At 42.7% G+C, this 17,529-nt stretch overlaps 1 protein-coding gene across 7 annotated transcripts in view; it reads right to left on the reverse strand.

Annotated features, from left to right (window-relative positions):
• The window catches only part of FAM156A (family with sequence similarity 156 member A), a 55,807-nt gene extending 38,920 nt beyond the window's left edge, over positions 1-16,887 (reverse strand). For 3 of the 7 annotated variants that reach the window (XR_015550357.1, XR_015550356.1, XM_087426470.1), the window contains exons 1-4: positions 16,770-16,887; positions 8,477-8,615; positions 7,215-7,346; positions 5,779-5,875 (exon numbers count right to left, since the gene is read on the reverse strand). The gene's annotated coding sequence lies outside the window, so the exon portion shown is untranslated. Of the gene's footprint in view, positions 1-5,778; positions 5,876-7,214; positions 7,347-8,375; positions 8,616-16,769 lie in introns of all 7 variants that reach the window. The other 4 variants (XR_015550361.1, XR_015550360.1, XR_015550358.1 and 1 more) reach the window with 3 other exon arrangements.
• Between the last annotated feature and the right edge of the window lie 642 nt (positions 16,888-17,529).

A 17,529-nucleotide genomic window follows, 5' to 3' on the forward strand; every position in this document is an offset into this window, starting at 1 on the left:
TGAGTGTGGTCAGGGATAGAGCAAGTCCAAGACAGGCCTTCCCAAACCCCAGTCACCCCAGGGTGACTGTGGGTATACCCAAGTGGGCATAGCCAAGTGGGTTCTCCTGAAACAGTCAAATACAAAGCTTAACACAGCAAAGGTGGCAGGGGGGTGGGGGGGCGCACGGAGAGAAGGAACTCCACTAAAATAAACCAGCCAGACACTAAGCAAATAAACAAGCAAATAACAGTAACTAACCCAGGAGGGGTAGGATGGATCAGTACCCAGAACTGCTACAATATATTATCTACTTTAGATAGTCCAGTTTCCTACAACAACAACAACATTATGACACATGCAAAGAAACAGGCAACTATGAAAAAGCAAACAACAGAAACTGCCTGTGACCACAACCAGATGTCGGATTTGATAGACAAAGACTTCAAAGTGGCTACTATAAATAGGTTCAAAGAACAAAAGGAAACCACGATCAAGTAACGGAAGGTAGGATGAAAATGTCACATCAAATAGAGAATAACGATAAAGAAATAAAAAATTATAAAATTATGAAAAAGAATTATAAAATTATATAGTTATAAAATTATATGTTAATTATAAAAAAGAACCAAATGGAAATTCCGGAGTTGAAAAGTACAATAATTGAAGTGAAAAATTCACAAGAGGAGATCAACAGTAGATTTGAACTACCAGAGAAAGACTGAGCAATCTTAAAGACAGATCGATAGAGATTATACAATCTGATGAAAGAGAGGAAAACAAATGAGGAAAAATAAACCGAGCTTCAGAGAACTATGGGACACTCTTAAGCACACCAACATACATGTAATGTGAGTATCAGGAGGAGAGAGAGGAGCAGAAAAAAACACTCAAAGAAATATTGCCTGAAGGAAGCTCAATGAACTCTGAGTAGGATAAACAAAAGGAGATCCACAGACACACAGTAAAAATGCTGAAAGCCAAACATAAGGAGAAAATCTTGAAAGCAACAAGAGAAAAATGACTCCTCACTGAAGAGGGGAAACCCAGTAAGATTAACAGCAGATTTCTCAGCAGAAACAAGGGAGGACAGAAAGCATCAGGATAATATATTCAACGTGCTCAAAGGAAAATACTATAGGAAGTATACTATCGGAAGAATCATACATCCAGCAAACTATCTTTTTGTGTGCGTGTGTGTGTGTGTGTGAGGAAGATTGGCCCTAAGCCAACATCCGTTGCCAATCTTCCTCTTTTTGCTGAGGAAGATTAGCCCTCAGTTAACCTCTGTGCCCACCTTCCTCTATTTTGCATATGGGATGCCGCCACAGCATGGCTCGATGAGCAGTGCGTAGGTCCACGCCCGGGATCCGAACCAGTGAACCCCGGGCCGCCGAAGCAGAGTGCACGATCTTAACCACTATGCCCCCGGTCCGGCCCCAGCAAACTATCTTTTAAAAATGAAAGCAACGTCACTGAATTTGTTTCTTAGTTCTAACAGTTTTTTGGTGGAGTCTTTAGGGTTTTCTATGTATAAGAGCATGTCATCTGGACCTGGAGGACACTATGTGAGTGAAAAAAGTCAGACACAGAAAGACAAATACTGCATGATTTCACTGACAGGTGGAATCTAAAACAGTCAAACTCATAGAAGCAGAGTGTAGAATGGTGATTGCCAGGGGCTAGGGGGAGGAGGAAATGGGGAGGTGATGGTCAAAGGGTACAAAGTTACAGCTACGCAAATAAGTTTTGGAGATTGACTATACAGCATAGTGCCCATAAGCTAACAATACCGTATTGTATACTTAAAATTTGCTAAGAAGGTAAATCTTATGTTAAGTGTTCTTATCACTAATAATAACAACAACAACAACAATAAAGGGGGTGGGTGGAAACTTTGGGAGGAGATGGATACTTCTATGTCCTTGATGGTGGTGATGGTTTCACGGGTGTACACTTATTCCCAAACTTGTCGAGTTGTATACATTAAATACGTACAGCTTTTTACAGGTCAATCATACCTCAATAAAGTGTTTAAAAAAATAAAAGTGAAAGCAAAATAAAGGCATTCCCAGATGAACAAAAACTGAGAGAATTTGCTGCTAGCAGGACTGGCTTACAAGAAATACTAAAGGAAGCTCAGGCTGCAACAAGTAACCCCAGATGGTAATTTGAATCCACAGGAAAAAACAAAGAGTGCGGTTTAAAGGTAATTATGTAAATATAAAAGACTATGTAAATATACATTTTTACTCCTTTCTTCTGGTAACTGATTTTAAAAGCAACTGTATAAAACAATATTATATAATTTATTGTCGGGCCAATAACATATATGATGTAATATATTTGCCAATAACAGCACAAAGGAGGTGGCTGGGAGCAAAGCTGTATTGGGTAAGGAAACGAGTCTGGATGGTAACTCAAGTTCACAAGAAGAAATAACGGGAATCAGAAATAGTGACAAAGAAGGTTAATATAACAGAAGCTATAAATATGTACTTGATATCCTGTCTTATCTCAGCTTTTTAAAAAGATATAAAATTATATACAACATAATAATGATAAGACTGTATTAATGGGATGTACCCTTTATAGTTGTAATATATATATATAACAATACCACAAAAATAGGGAAATGGGAATAGAGCTATATAGGAGTGATGTTTCTATATCTCACTGGAATTAGTGTAAATCTGAAGCTGACTGTGATAAGATGTGTACGGTAAGCCTTAGAGCACCTACTAAGGAAATAACTCAAAAAATATAGTGAACACATCATTAAAGAAATTAAAATGCTACATTAGAAAATATCCATTTAATGCAAAAGAAAGCAGTAAAGGAGGACCCAAAGAACAAACAGACATGAGACACAGAGAAAAAAAGAGTATAATGGCAGATGTAAGTCCAACTACATCAATAACAACATTAAGTATGAATAGATTAGACAATCCAATCAAAAGGCAGACATTGACAGACTGGATTTAAAAAAAAAAAAGCTCCAACTGTATATTTTCTACAGGAGACACAGTTTAGGTTCAAAGACACAAATAGACTGCAAGTAAAGTAAGGGAAAAGATATATCATAAAACAGCAACCGCAAGAAGGCTAGAGTGGGTATCCTAATATCAGGTACTTACTTTTAACATTCAACACACATTTACCATATGACCTAGCAATTCTACTCCTGGAGAGTTCTACCCAAGACAAATGAAAACATATGTCCACATAAAGACCCGTACTCAAACATTCATAGCACTTTTATTCATAATAACAGCCAACCCCAGAAACAACCCAAATATTGAACAACTGGTGTATGGATAAAAGGAAAACAAACTGAACTATACCCACACAAAGGAATATTACATACTAATAAAAAAGAACTACTGATGCATGTAACAGCATGGGTGCATCTCAAGCATGCTAAATTAAAGAGGCCAGACACAAAAGGCTACACATTATATGATTTCATGTAAATGGCATTCTCAAAAAGGCACAACTATAGGGACAGAAATATATCAGTGGTTGCCAGGGTATGGAAGTGGAGGAAGGAGTCTGATGGCAAATGGCCCAAGGGAACATCTTCGAATGATGGAAATTTTCTGCATTTTTATTGTGGTGGTGGTTACACAACATATACATTTGTCAAAACTCTACATACAACAAACACATAGATAAGGAGAACAGATTGGTGGTTACCAGAGGGGAAGGGGGTGGGGGAGGGCGAAAGGGGCAAGGGGGCACATATGTGTGGTGACAGATGGAAACTAGACTATTGGTGGTGAACACGATGCAGTCTATCCAGAAAATGAAACATAATAATGCACACCTGAAATTTACACAATGTTATAAACCAATATGACTTCGATAAAATAATTTAAAAGTTAAAAAAACAAAACAAAAACACTCTACAACTATTTATCTTAAAAGGTTGACTTTTATTGTATGTAAATTATATCTTACTACCTCTGACTTGTTTTTAAAAGGAAAAGGAACTTTTAAGCAAAGTATTTAAATATTGGTTACTGCATTACATTTAGACCAGGGGTTCATAAAAATAAAAGTCTTATTTCTGAATTTTTCACAGACCTGGCCCTCTTCCGGTATTCCCCATGTCAGTGGATGGCACCATCCTACTCTTACTACTCAGCACAGAAACCTGGTCTTAACCATTTACTTCTCCCTCTCCTTCACCTCAAGTCCAAATCCTTGCTGAGTTCTGTCCATTTTACTTCCTAAATATCTGTTTAATCTTTTACTTTTTTGTGTGTCCACTACATTAGCTCTAGTCCAAAGCCTCTCTCCCTTTGATTGTCAAAACCACCTTCCAACTGGTCTCTCACATCACTCAGGGGTCTGTCTCCCTCCTCCCTCCCCTCCCCTTTCTCTCCCTTTCTGTCACACAGGTGCAGGCCTATCCATTGCTTTTTAGATAAAAACCATATTCCTACACAAGCACTTCAGGGCATGGTCTAGCCCCTGCCTACCTCTCTAGTAATATGGAAAGCAGAGCTTCCTCTTCTTGTCTCTCTTATTGGGCTTCTTTCACATCCTCCAACTCCCCAAGCTTTTCCACCTACATTGTCCCCTCTTCCTGAAGGCTCCTGATTAACTCCTGTGTGTCTTTCACATTTCAACTCAAGCATTGCCTCTTAAGAGAAGACTTCCCGAAAGGTCTCGCTAAAGGTCATTTCTTCCCAAGCCGTGGAGGGCGCCTCTTTGGTACCACCAATCACAGCAGTACTTTTTACAGTTATTTGTGTGATCATTAGATTCACTATTGCCTCATGATTTGACATAAACTCCATGAGGGCGGAATGTTTCTTTTTTTTATTGTATCTCCCAGGCATCCAGCACAGTGCCTAGACCACACTTGAAGCTTGGTGAATTGCAGTTAAATGAATCAAGTCTCCCCCTCCATCTTTGTTAAACGCGCGCGCACACACACACGGTGACCATCACAGGTATCCAGAACAGCGAGCAGTGTCTGGGCAGCCCCCCCGACCTGGATCAGAAGGTTGGGGAGCACTGGTAGTTTTGCTAGAGGATGGCTTCCAGCTTCCCTAAGGTGCCACAGAACTACTCTCAGCAGGGCTAAGAAGCTTTCTGCATCTGTCAATGGTAAGGGCCGAGACCTTCGTGCCTTCACACACACTCAGTGCCCCCTTGTTAGGGCTGATGGCGAGTCCTCAGAACACTCATCACCAACTGCAGTAATTCCCTCCCAGACCAGGGAGCCCTGCCCCACAATAAAGGAGCACTCTATCCTCTTAGCAGAAAAGCAAGGCCAGAAAACGGACTTTTCGCTGTTTATCTCCTCTTAATGAGTTCTCTCACCTCTGCATTCACTTCCACATGTCTTCTCTGAGTCACCCAATCCAATCCTGCTAATTCCCAACCAATTATTGCCACGATCTGTATCCGCATCTCGCTTTCTGTGTATGGATGTATTAGGGGAGGGTTGGATCTAACTACTGCACTATGTACTTTCTTTCTCTTTTCCCTTCTGAATCTGTAAGCTTCCAGACTTCAAGAAAAGCGCTCCAGATCGCCCACAAAAGGAGCGGTGCTGCAAGTGAGGTTGCGACTCTCATCCACAGAGTAGTTCTAAGCAGTACTGCCTTCTAAGAAGCACACGCTGCCCCACTGCCCCAAGGGAGCCAAGAGAGAGCGAAGGCCTAAGAAGTCTTAACATGGACACTTATCTCGATAGCATACTAGCCTCTTTGTAAGGACGTGCGAGTCTGGTTTGGTTTTTGCCTGTATTGACTGTGGCCTTTTTCACAGCGCTTGCAGACTTACCTCACTCTCCATCTGGACCTCTCTGCCTCCCACGCTGCTCCCCGCTACTGCACCACAGATCTTGCTCCTGCTTTAAACGCACTGATTGGTTTTTCACCTGGCAAGGATGTAGAAACAATTTTTTATCCTGAAACGTCAGGATACCTAAGAGAATGAGTCTTCAGAAAAACTATTTTAAAAATTATAATAGGAACACTGGCTGTGTAATAATGAAGATACAGCAAATGGTACAGTGAATAAAATGTTATGTGAAAATTATCTAGAGTTTCACACTTAGATAAAAACACTGAATATGTGTTTATTCCCTTCCAGGCTTTTTTCTATGCATTTTTTAAATTAGGAGTTTGGAAAGCGGAGGTAATGTCTTTATACTGTATGCGTTGTTTTGTTTGTTTGACATTATACCATAAACTACTTTCCATAATGATAATGACGATGAGGATGTTGATGCTGACGTCGATAGGAGCAAACACACGTACAGACTCTGATATGGACCAGAAACTGTTCTTTGCGATGTGTGCATATTGACTCGTCACCCCATAGCATTTCATGCACTTAGGAGACATCATGTTCAATCCGTACACAGGTATGATGTAATCTGATTAATGCTGCTGGACATGTTCACCTGCCTTTTGATCCAGAGGACACTGGACACTGAGGTGCATTTCAGAGTTTAGGGTCGCATCTCATGTGTCTTTATGTTTCTCTCTGGCCTAGGTACAAATCTGACTCTGCCCTTGCCGGCTAGGTGACTTTGGGCAAATTATTTCACCTGTTAATCTCTATGTGTTGCAGCTTCCTCACCTACAAAAAAGGATGATAACATTAAAAATGCTTACCTCACAGAGTTGCTGTAAGTACTCAATGACTTTTAAAATTATATATGGAGAGAGAGAGGGCTAAAAACAATGCCAGGCCTATAGGAAGCATCCAGAAGTGTGAGCTTTTATTCACTTCTGCTTTCTGCTTGTACCCATTATCCCTCCCTCCTGTTTGCACCCTCACCCCTCTCTCCCTGCCCCCCGACTTTCACTTCTCCCACTCCTACTCCACTCTCTCTCCCCTTTGCCCCTTTCCTCAGACTCTCCATCTGAAAACAGTTTACCCTCTCCTCATGATCTAGCTCAGAAAATATTAATACCTTTTATTAAATCAATAATGAATATTAGTGGTAGAAATAATGAACACAATAAAACTGACAATGTGAAAACTACACAAGAAGTAAAGGGTTACTGAAGAAACTTCGACTCCTAGCAGTCTCATATCTTCATCAGGTTCAAATCTTCACAATTTGATGTAGGAGAATTAGACTAGATAGAACTAACAGCAGTAAAAGAAATCATATGATGAGGTTCTTTGGCCTTTAAATATCACTCTTTAAAATGTTTTTTAAAATTTATATACTCATGTTCTATCATTATCCAGTGACCACTTACTTTTCCAGCATTATACAAATCATATGAAGAGGTCATCAGAGTTCTAATTTCCTAGAGGAGTTTCCACTCAAATTTTCCATATGAGCACATGATGATGAAACCCTGGCAGTACCTTCAGGCTTCATGATAACCCTACAAGGAAAGTTGAATATTCATTATGCTAATAAAAATATGACCTTCCCCATGCCCCATACACTCAGTTCTTGAGTCCCTGAAGAGCTGAAGTGATCGTGCAAAGTCCATCCAGTCAGTCAAAGGTAGTCTTGACACTCTCTCTCTGGAACATGCTCCAGGAAAATGTGGCAACAGCAACAATATTAACAAAAGTAACAACAACAACTAGAATTGACTGGGAACTTATCATATGCCAGGCACCGTCCTGACAGCTTTACGTGTCTTAACATAGTCGGTGCTCTAAACTGTCCCACGAAGTAGCTAAATTTACTACTAACTAGTGTTTTCATTTTACTAATGGAGAAATGAGGCACAGAGATGCTAAGTAACTTGCTCAGTGTCACCCAGCAGTAAGTGGTGGAGCCACAGGTCTGCAGGCACTGTGGAAAACTCACTGTGTTGTGTATTTATTCAATCAAGGGTAAGATCCCATGGCTACTGCAAAATATGTAGAATAACAGCTAACATATAACACAAATTGATTTTACAGCATGGAACTGCAGAATAAATAGAAATTTGATTTCAATAGAAATCTTTTAGATCGAGGCTTGACAGGATTGGAATCAGAATACTTTGTGGAAACGATGATGTGAGAGCCTCCATAATATAGCAGACAGCATGTCAGTCTCCTAGCCCGAGGGTCTTGGGTTTGTGACTCAGACAAAGCACCAACCCGATGTCACTTCTACACTCTCACAATGGAGAGAGAAGCCTGGGAGCAGGGAAAATAAGACTATTCCCCTGGTCCAGTAGCTCCCAGACAAGTTGTCCATGTGAGTCGGAACCCAGGAACTTTTAAAAAAATGCACATTCCGTGATCCACATCCAGTGAGTCTCATTTAGTGTGGCCAAGATAGTGCCCTAGAATCTGTGATTTTTAACTCTGCCTAGGAAACTCTCAGGAACTTTATTAAATCCGTTGGATAGCAAGACTGTCCCCAACGTACTGACTCTTCCCAGGACAGACACACAGTTGAGAAGACCAACCAGAAAGCACACAGGAAGACAGAACATAATGGACACAGCATGAGAGTCCAATCAAGGGCAGGGCAGTGGATCTTTTGAGAAGACAACAGGACTCCACTGGCCTTCTCCCTGAAGGCTTCTGTTTATCTCAAATCCATTCTCTCTGTGTCTGGTGGATGGAGGTGGCAACAGGAGATGACCTTTTCCGTATGAGCACATGATGATGAAACCCCGGCAGTACCTTTAGGCCTCACGATAACCCTACAAGGAGAGTTGAATATTCATTATGCTAATGAAAATATGACCTTCCCCATGCCCCATACACTCAGGGCTGTACGGGCCTGTATGACCTTTTGGGATTTTAGATCCCACATGGCATGGGCTTTTTTTTTTTTTCTGCATGCAAAGTCCAGGAGCTGAGGCCACACCTGCTGTCCCATAGTCAGAGCTCTGTCAGGTGTGACTGGAGGCTCAGCAGTTAGTTTGTATTCAAAGTGCTCACAGCAGCTTGGAAAGGCTGCATGGGAAATACTTCTTTAGGAAAAACAGAACGTTTCCAGGAACAGTTTGGACAAACAAGATCATTAATGTCCTCGCTCCGTCCGCCTCTCCCCAGGTGCCAGGTTTGTGTTTTTTCCATTGTTACAATATCAGTGTATACAATTCTGAAATCAAAATTTACATGTTTAAAGTTATCCCCTACTCTCCTCCGAACCTTTTGTCTGGTAGGGTTGTATGCAAGAGGGACTAAAGAATTTTCATAGAAGAATATGTTCTATAATCTAACTACAAAGACACATCATGTTTAGGAACTGGTCAGGATGAAATCCTGAATTTTAAAAAATTTTCAAAATGGGCTTACATAACCTCCTGTCCCCTTTGTCTCTATCATTTATCCAGTGAGCAGACTGGAAAAGATCAATCCCTTCCTGGGGCAGCTGTGTTGAATAGTTACACTGCCTAACATCTAACATCAATTTCCTCACACACCCAGAGGCAACAGCCACAAAATACAAAGCCATTTAAAAAAATTCCCCCTTTTTTCCCCTTTTGTTGAAAGTTTATTCAACCGCTTAGCACTCAACTGACACTTACAGGGTTACCATTACAGCCGCCTGGGGGAGATACCGGCTGGAATGCTGGGAGGGGCTGTATCAGCAGCAGCAGCAGCAGCAGCAGCCACGTTGAAGAAAAGGCTAGAGTGTTTTTTCCCCTTCTTTGCCTCTAGCTTATTTAAAGCTTTGCTCCAGCCCAGGGAACTGATTTGTTTCCTCCCACTTGGAGGAGAGAGCAAGTTAAACTTTTCACATTTTTGGCTGACCCAAAGGTCACCTTTGGGAACGTCTGGATCCTTTTTCCCCCGCACTGGGAGGAAAGAACAAACACCCAAGTCATGAGCTGGCTGCACTTCTTCCCCCTCATATCATTCAGCACGGCAAAAGCAGCCAAGGGATGCAGTGAGCTTAACTATCCTGAAATTGGATCATTTATCTGTAAATTCTGTAAGTAACATTTACCTGTCACAACAGACAGCAGCTCAGGTGCTGTTTCATATTACGAGTACATCCATAGTCACCGAGGCACAGAAGGTTCACCGTGCCTGCCCCTTCATCCTTCCTTTACTCCAACAAGGCTTTCACCTTATTTCAGGTGAAAGTCAGGGTCTTGCTAGTGAACCCCATGGCAGCCACTACTGTTTCAGATATCCCAAGACCACCCTCACTTTCACCCTAGGATGAATCCCTAGGAAGGCTCCAAGGACTCTGCTTATAGTCATCCTCATGGCTAAGATTTACCACAGCAAAAGGATTCAAAGCCAAATCAGCCAGGGGGAGAGGTGCCCTGGGCAAAACCCGGAGGAAACCAGTGCAAGCCTCCAAGAGTCCTTGCCCAGTAGAGTCACACAATTTGTCCCTCCAGCAATGAATTATGACAGATATTTGAAATGTTGTCTACCAGGGAAGCTCATGAGAAACTCAGGTCCCAAGGTTTTTACTGGGGGCTGGTCACATAGGCACTGTCTGCCTAGCATGTCCCAAGACTTCAGATCTCCAGAAGGAAAGCAGGTGTTTAGCATAAAACATACTGTTTGGACAAACACTTTAGGAAGAGTAAACCACCCTTCTCAGGTAGGGAATGGTGGGAAACCTCCCGAAATCCAAGTTCCCAGATGCAAGGTAAGGGCCAACAAGCTGGCCTTTCTAAGGATAGTAGTCTCAGGCCTGCTATGTTAACTCTTTTCTGCACAGCACTCAACAATAAAGCTTCAAAATATATAACCAAGTCAGACAGAACAGAAAGGAAAAAGAACTCTACAATTACACTTGGAGACTTCAACACTCTCTCAGTAATATATAGATCTAATTAAGAGAAAATGAGCAATATGTCTATGAACTGAATGGCACCATGAACAACCTGGATATAACTGACAAATATAGAACCCTCCACATGACGACAGCGGAATATACATTCGTTTCAAGTACATATGGAAGTTTCACCAAGGTAGACCATATACCGGGTCATAAGTCTCACCAATGTAAGTCTTACCACATGTAAATATAGTTGAAATCACACAAAGAACGTTGTCTGACCAAAAGGGAAAAGCCACCAATAAGTAAGAAGCAGTTAAGAGGAAAATCTCCAAACACGAGGAAATTAAACTATACACTTCTAAATAACCCATGGGTCAAAGAGCAAGACTCAAGGGAAATTAGAAAATATTTTGAACTGAATAAAAATGAAAATACAATATATCAAAATTTGCAGGATGCAGCTAAAGCAATTCTTAGCAGTAAATGTCCAGCATCAAACACTTGTCTCAGAAAGAATAAAGGACCCAATCAATTATAAAAGCTTCCACCTTAAGAAACTAGAAAAAGAAAATCAAGACAAACTCAAAGCAAGCAGAATAAGGGACATAGAGATTGGAGCAGAAATCAGAAGAAGAATAGAGAAAATCAATGAAACCAAAAGCTGGTTCTTTGAAAAGGTCAATATAATTCATAAACTACCCAGACTGACCAAAAAAAAAAAAAAAGAAAGAAAGAAAGAAAGATAAGAAAAGACACAACTTCCCAATATCAGGAATAAAATAGGTTACAGACTCCAGAGAAATTAAAAGGATTCTACAAATAACTCTACGTTCCCACGTTTGGCAACTTAGACAAAATGGAACAATTGCTTGAAAGACACAAACTATTAAAGCCCAACCAAAAATAAACAGATAATCTGAATAGATATATATCTATCAAAAAATCAAATTTGCCATTGGAAAACTTCAGAAATCTCCGGGCCCCTATGGTCTTCCCCGGGAAATCCTACCAAACATTTAAGAAGAAACAACAGCAATTCTACACAACTCTTCAAGGAAATCGAAGAGAGGGAACGCTTCTTGAATCACTCTATCAGATTAGCATTACCCCGATACCAAAATCAGACAAAGACAGCATTAACAAATCAAATTCAATAATATATAAAAAGAATAATATTACACCATGACCAAGTGGGGTTCATCCCAGAGATGCAAAGCTGGTGAAGTATTCAAAAATCAATCAATAAGTAGGCATACCAAAGAAAAAGAACCACACGATCATCATATCAATTGATGCAGAAAAAGCATTTGACAAAATTCAACAGCCATTCATGATAAAAACATTCAGGAGTAGAAGGGAGCTTTCTTAGTCTGACATAGAGCATCTACAAAAGTACCTACACCTTCCATCCTATTTAACGGAGAAAGACTAATGCTCTCTTTCTAAGATCAGGAATGAGGTCAGGAGGATAGCCACTCTCACCCCTGCTATTCAACATTGTACTGGAAGTCCTAGCCACTCTAGTAAGGCAAGAAAAAGAAATGGCTTACAGATTGGGAAGGAGGAAATAAAACTGCTCCAATTCATAGATGACATTATCTACATAGAAAATCCCATGAAATCTACTAAAAAAAACCTCCTATAATAAGTGAGCTCAGCAATGTTGCAGGATACAAGCTCAACACAAAAAAAATCAAGCAGGGCCGGCCCTGTGGCTTGGCGGTTAAGTGTGCGCGCTCCGCTGCTGGCGGCCCGGGTTCGGATCCGGGCGCGCACCGACGCACTGCTTCTCTGGCCATGCTGGGGCCGCGTCCCACTTACAGCAACTGGAAGGATGTGCAGCTATGACATGCAACTATCTGCTGGGGCTTTGGGGGGAAAATAAATAAATAAATAAAATCTTAAAAAAAAAATCAGGCATATTTCTATATACTATCAATGAACAATTACAAGACAAAAAAAAAAAAAATACATACAATTTGCAATAGCTTCCAAAAAAAGACCTAGCAAAACATATGCAGGATCTGTATGCTCAAAACCACAAAAAGCCGAGGAAAGAAATAAAAGAAGACCTAAATATATGGAGACACATACTGTGTTTATGGGTTGATAAATTCAATATAATTAAGATGTCACTAGTCCCCAAATGGATCCATCAATTTCAGACAATTCCAATTTAAAAATCCCAGCAGGATGTTTTATAGATATAGACTGACTGATTATAAAATTTATGTGGTTAGAATAGCCAAATGATTTTGAAAAAGAAAAACAAAATTGAAGAAGTTAACACCGATTTTAAGACTTATAGCTCAGCTACAGCCAAGATATGGAAACAACCTAGGTGTCCATGGATGGATGAATGGATAAAGAAAATGTGGTGTATACATACATACAATGGAATGTTATTCAACCATAAAAAAGAAGAAAATCCTGCCTTTCGCAACAACATGGATGAACCTTGAAGGCTTTATGCTAAGTGAAATAAGTCAGACAGAAAAAGACAAATAGTCTGTGTTCTCACTTCCATGTGGAATCTAACAAAGCCTAACTCATAGAAAGAGAGATTAGCATGGTGGTTGCCAGGGAGCTGGGGGAAATGTTGGTCAAAGGGTACAAACTTCCAGCTACAAGATGAATAAGTTCTGGGGATCTAATGTATAGTAGCATGGTGACTATAATTGACAATACTGTGTTATATACTGAATGTTGTTGAGAGTAGATCTTAAATGTCACCAACACAAAAAAATGGTAATTATGTGAGGGGACAGAGTGTTAACTAACCTTATTGTGGCAATCATTTCACAGTATACAGTTGTCCCTCGGTATCCGCGGGGGATTGGTTCCAGGACCCCCGCGGATACCAAAATCCACGGAGGCTCAGTCCCTTAGTTGGCCCTCACTATCCGAGGGTTCCACATTCTCGGATCCTAAACATAGTAGTACAGGATCCGTGGTTGGTCGAATGTGCGGATGCGGAACCCACGGATACGGGGAGCCAACTGTAGAGTGTATCAATTTATCGCGTTGTATACCTTAAACTTACTTATGTTATATGTCAATAATATCTCAATAAAGCTGGAACAAACAAATAAAAGAGCCCCCAGTTTATCCAGTGGCAGCCCCTTCAAGTTATTTCTTGTGTCCTTCTGACATCTCCCCACCATTCCTTGAACTTTCCCTTATTACTGACACCACAAGTTGAGGCAGGCTTATTTATCCTTTCCCTCCCCCAGCCTGGGAGCCCATCATTTAGTGGGGGATGGTATTTAGAAGCCAAGATCTGGGGGCTAGGTGTACTTATTGCTATTGGGACGGTACTGTCTCCAAAACTTTGGAATATATATATGTACACACTCAAACACACATACGTACATCTATATCTATCTATCCATATATGCACACATAGATTCTGAAAACTGAGTTCACGTGGAGACCTCCAATTCCAGTATAAACCTCCGATTTTGTTGTAGTTTTCCTCCTTCTCATATTTGAAACTCCCTTTTCCAAAAGTACGAGACACGGCTCCCATTATCCTTATACATTTACTGAGTTGATGAATGCCAGTGTATATAAGCCATCCTTTCCCCACACAGAGTCCCTCATCACATGCTGTGCCAACCATCCTGTGCCTCTAACCTTCACACCCCACTCAGGCTTGAATCCCTGAGCCAGTTAGCCCTCTCCCCCACCGACGCCCAGGGACCCTCCTTACCACCTTGGGCTCCTTACCACCATGGGCAGGCTGTCCCCATGGATGGATGTCCTCCTCACTGTGCCTGGGCTCTGACTCCCCAAGTTGGGATGCCCCAACACACATACACTTGCCTTGCTCTGCAGCACCTAATGGCTTTAGGACTGAACTGCTCAGGCAAAAAAGAGAAGGGAGGTGAAAGAACGGGCAGGGAAGGGGAAAAGGGTGAATATATCTTAATAGGATCAGTTAATTAAGGTGAACTGGGCCAAATCCAGGCAATATTATGAAGCCGGTGTGTTTTTTCTCACTGCTCTCCAGCTTCCCCTTCCTGCCTCTCTCCTCTGCCCCAGTTCTTTCTCATTCCTAAAGCCCTGCCCTCGATCAAGAGTAGAAACGTTATGATGGCCATGGTTCCCATATTATAATTTATAGTGGCAGGCTGGCTGACATTCAGTGTGGATGGTGTCCTCCCTGCAGCCTTGACACTCAAGCCCTCTGTCTCTATGATCGAGTAGAAAGTTTCACTCCTCTTTTAGCAATTTCACATGAGAGCAGGAGAGAAGGTGCAAGGCCTTGGAGCCTCAGGTCCTTCATCCCTAAAATGGGGATGACCCCACCTCCCTCACAGGTTGTGGGAGAAATAAAAATAGTAACACCAAACGCCGTTCAATGAGCGCTATGTGTGAAACCCAGGGATGAGGGCTTTACCACCATCACTGGACTTCTTGACGTCCAGGAACACACCAAGTGGATTTCCCCTCAGGACTGTTGCACCTGCTGTTCCTTCTGCCTGAAGTGCTCTTCCCTCAGGTAATCCACGGCCTGTTCCCTCACTTCCTCCAGGTCTTTGCTCAATCATCACCTTTTCAGGAAGACCTTCCTTGATCAGCCTGAATAAAATAACAACATCCTCCTTCCCACATACTCTTTCCATTGACCTTGCCTTATCTTTCTACATAGCGCTTGCCACCCTCCATGTGCTATATATTTACTGACCAACTCCATGAAATCAGAGACATTTGTCAGTTTTGTCCTGTGTTTTATCACTAACTCCTAGAACAGTACTCGGGCACTGAGCAGGTGCTCAGAAAACTCTTGTGGAAGGATGGCTTACGCACATTGCTAAGATGCACAGGTACACTCCCGGATGGGCACTGGGCCCATTTCATTAACTATGATACATACTGAGGCTCCAGGAGACAAGCGACTTGCCCAACAACACACAACCAGGACTTGGGGCTCCAGGCTTTGGCATCATATCTGCCAGATTCCCAAATCCTCAGTTCCCGGACAAAGACCTCACAACCAAAAACGTAAGAAATTTTACTCCTGAAACACAGACCCCAAACAGCTCAGATACCCACAGACACCAAAAACTGATCACTGAACACAAAACCTAAAACAGATTCCAAACATCTCTGCACAGAGAGCTTACAACTTGAGTCACAGACCCCCAAATAGAACAGAGACCATACATACTGTGACAAAGACCTCCCCAACATACCAAAGTCCCCACCCTAGGAAACCAATTAAAACTGCTCAGATACCTCTCATCCTAGAGACAGACCCTCAAACCACTCAGACACCTCCCAACCTAATACAAAGACCACAAAAACAGAAAGTTCAAACAGCTCAGAAACAGCACATAACCTTAAGATAAAATCTCCAGACAAATCAGAGAACCTATGACCTGAGCACAGATCCTCAAACAGCTCAAATACTTCACACCTTAAGATAAAGCCTACCCCACACCCAGGCAGCTCAGAGACTTCACAACTTGGGACCCAGAATGACATACGGCTCAGAGACCTCCTACCCTGGGGTGCAGAGGCCTACATAGAGATCTCGTGCCCCGGGACACAAACGCCCAAAAGCTCAGAAAATGCACACTCAGATTTACAGGCACACAAAGCCTAAGAGACCTTACACCGTGTCGCACCAAATCCACTCAGATAAAATATCCTACTCACTCACAATCCCCCCCAAAGGCTCAGACAGATCAAATGTACCCAAACAGCACCTGAGATGTCATACCTAGCGATACGCATCCCCAAACTGCCTGACACACTTTACTTCCTATGTAGAGACACCAAACTAGTTCAGAGACCTCTCCCTGGACATTAATTGAATGCATCTGTAGCACTGATGGTGCGGTGCCAAACGCGCCTGACTAGGCTTCTGAGTGAGTTAGGGTTAAACAAGACTGAAAAGCTCACGCGAAGACAGCACCGTCACCCCGCGCATCCAGCGCTGGACTCTGGCTGAATTCAGGCCAGCGATTGGGCCAAACCTCGCCACTGACCGGGGCAGCATCTTCAGCCCCTTCGGGACAGTCAGTTGGTGAGGAGTCCAACTCGGAGAAAAATTCTACACTCTGAAAAGCCACCCCCCACACCCACCCGCCCTCACCTTGAGCTCCAGCTGTGCCATCGTCGTGCCTGTCCCAGACAAACGGCCAAGGGTAACTGGCTAGCCGAAGAGGGAGGCAGGAACAACAAGGGTCCATCCGGTGCCACTCTGCGTCCCGGAAGTGCTTAATCCGGCGATCTCGCCGTGACCAATCACCGCCCAGTACGGTTTCTGACTCCGCCCCCATACCCGGGAGCCAATCGCTCGCCCTGTTGTGGTCCTCAGCTGGATGCAACCATGTAGAAACGGAGGGGTGAAGTTGGAGAAGTGAAAATGAAGCCTGCAGCCTCAGACCCAGTGTGCACTCGGGCTTCAGTGCGCCGGGAGAAAGGAGTGGTGGGAGTGGGGATGGACCCGACGGCGCCATTAGTGCCTCCACTGGGACCTGTGGTTGATGCCCCACGCCGTGTAAGCAGACCCTCAGTGTTGTCACACACACAATGGATTGTTCCAAAACGGACGCCCCCTCCCCAATGGTACCTCCCGGAGTGGACGGTCCTACCTCTGCGCCTCTCAGTTCCGTCGCGCGCGCGTCCCTCGGTGGTGCGAACGGGAAACAGCTGGTCGATGCAGATGCAGATGGACCATTCCAAGCTGGCCCCCAAGAGCTGGGAGGGCAAAGTCATGATGAAAACCCCACGACTCGCTGCAGTCTTGGACTCGGGAAGAAGTCTTCCTTAGCTGAAATTTACCTCCCTGCAGTGGTCACCGTTATAACAGGGAGCGTTAGAAGCGTTTTCTGTGTTCTAGGCATTGTGCT

Source organism: Ceratotherium simum, chromosome X (genome assembly GCF_057802395.1).
Source record: "Ceratotherium simum simum isolate JZ-2026a chromosome X, ASM5780239v1, whole genome shotgun sequence".
Lineage (NCBI taxonomy): Eukaryota > Metazoa > Chordata > Mammalia > Perissodactyla > Rhinocerotidae > Ceratotherium > Ceratotherium simum.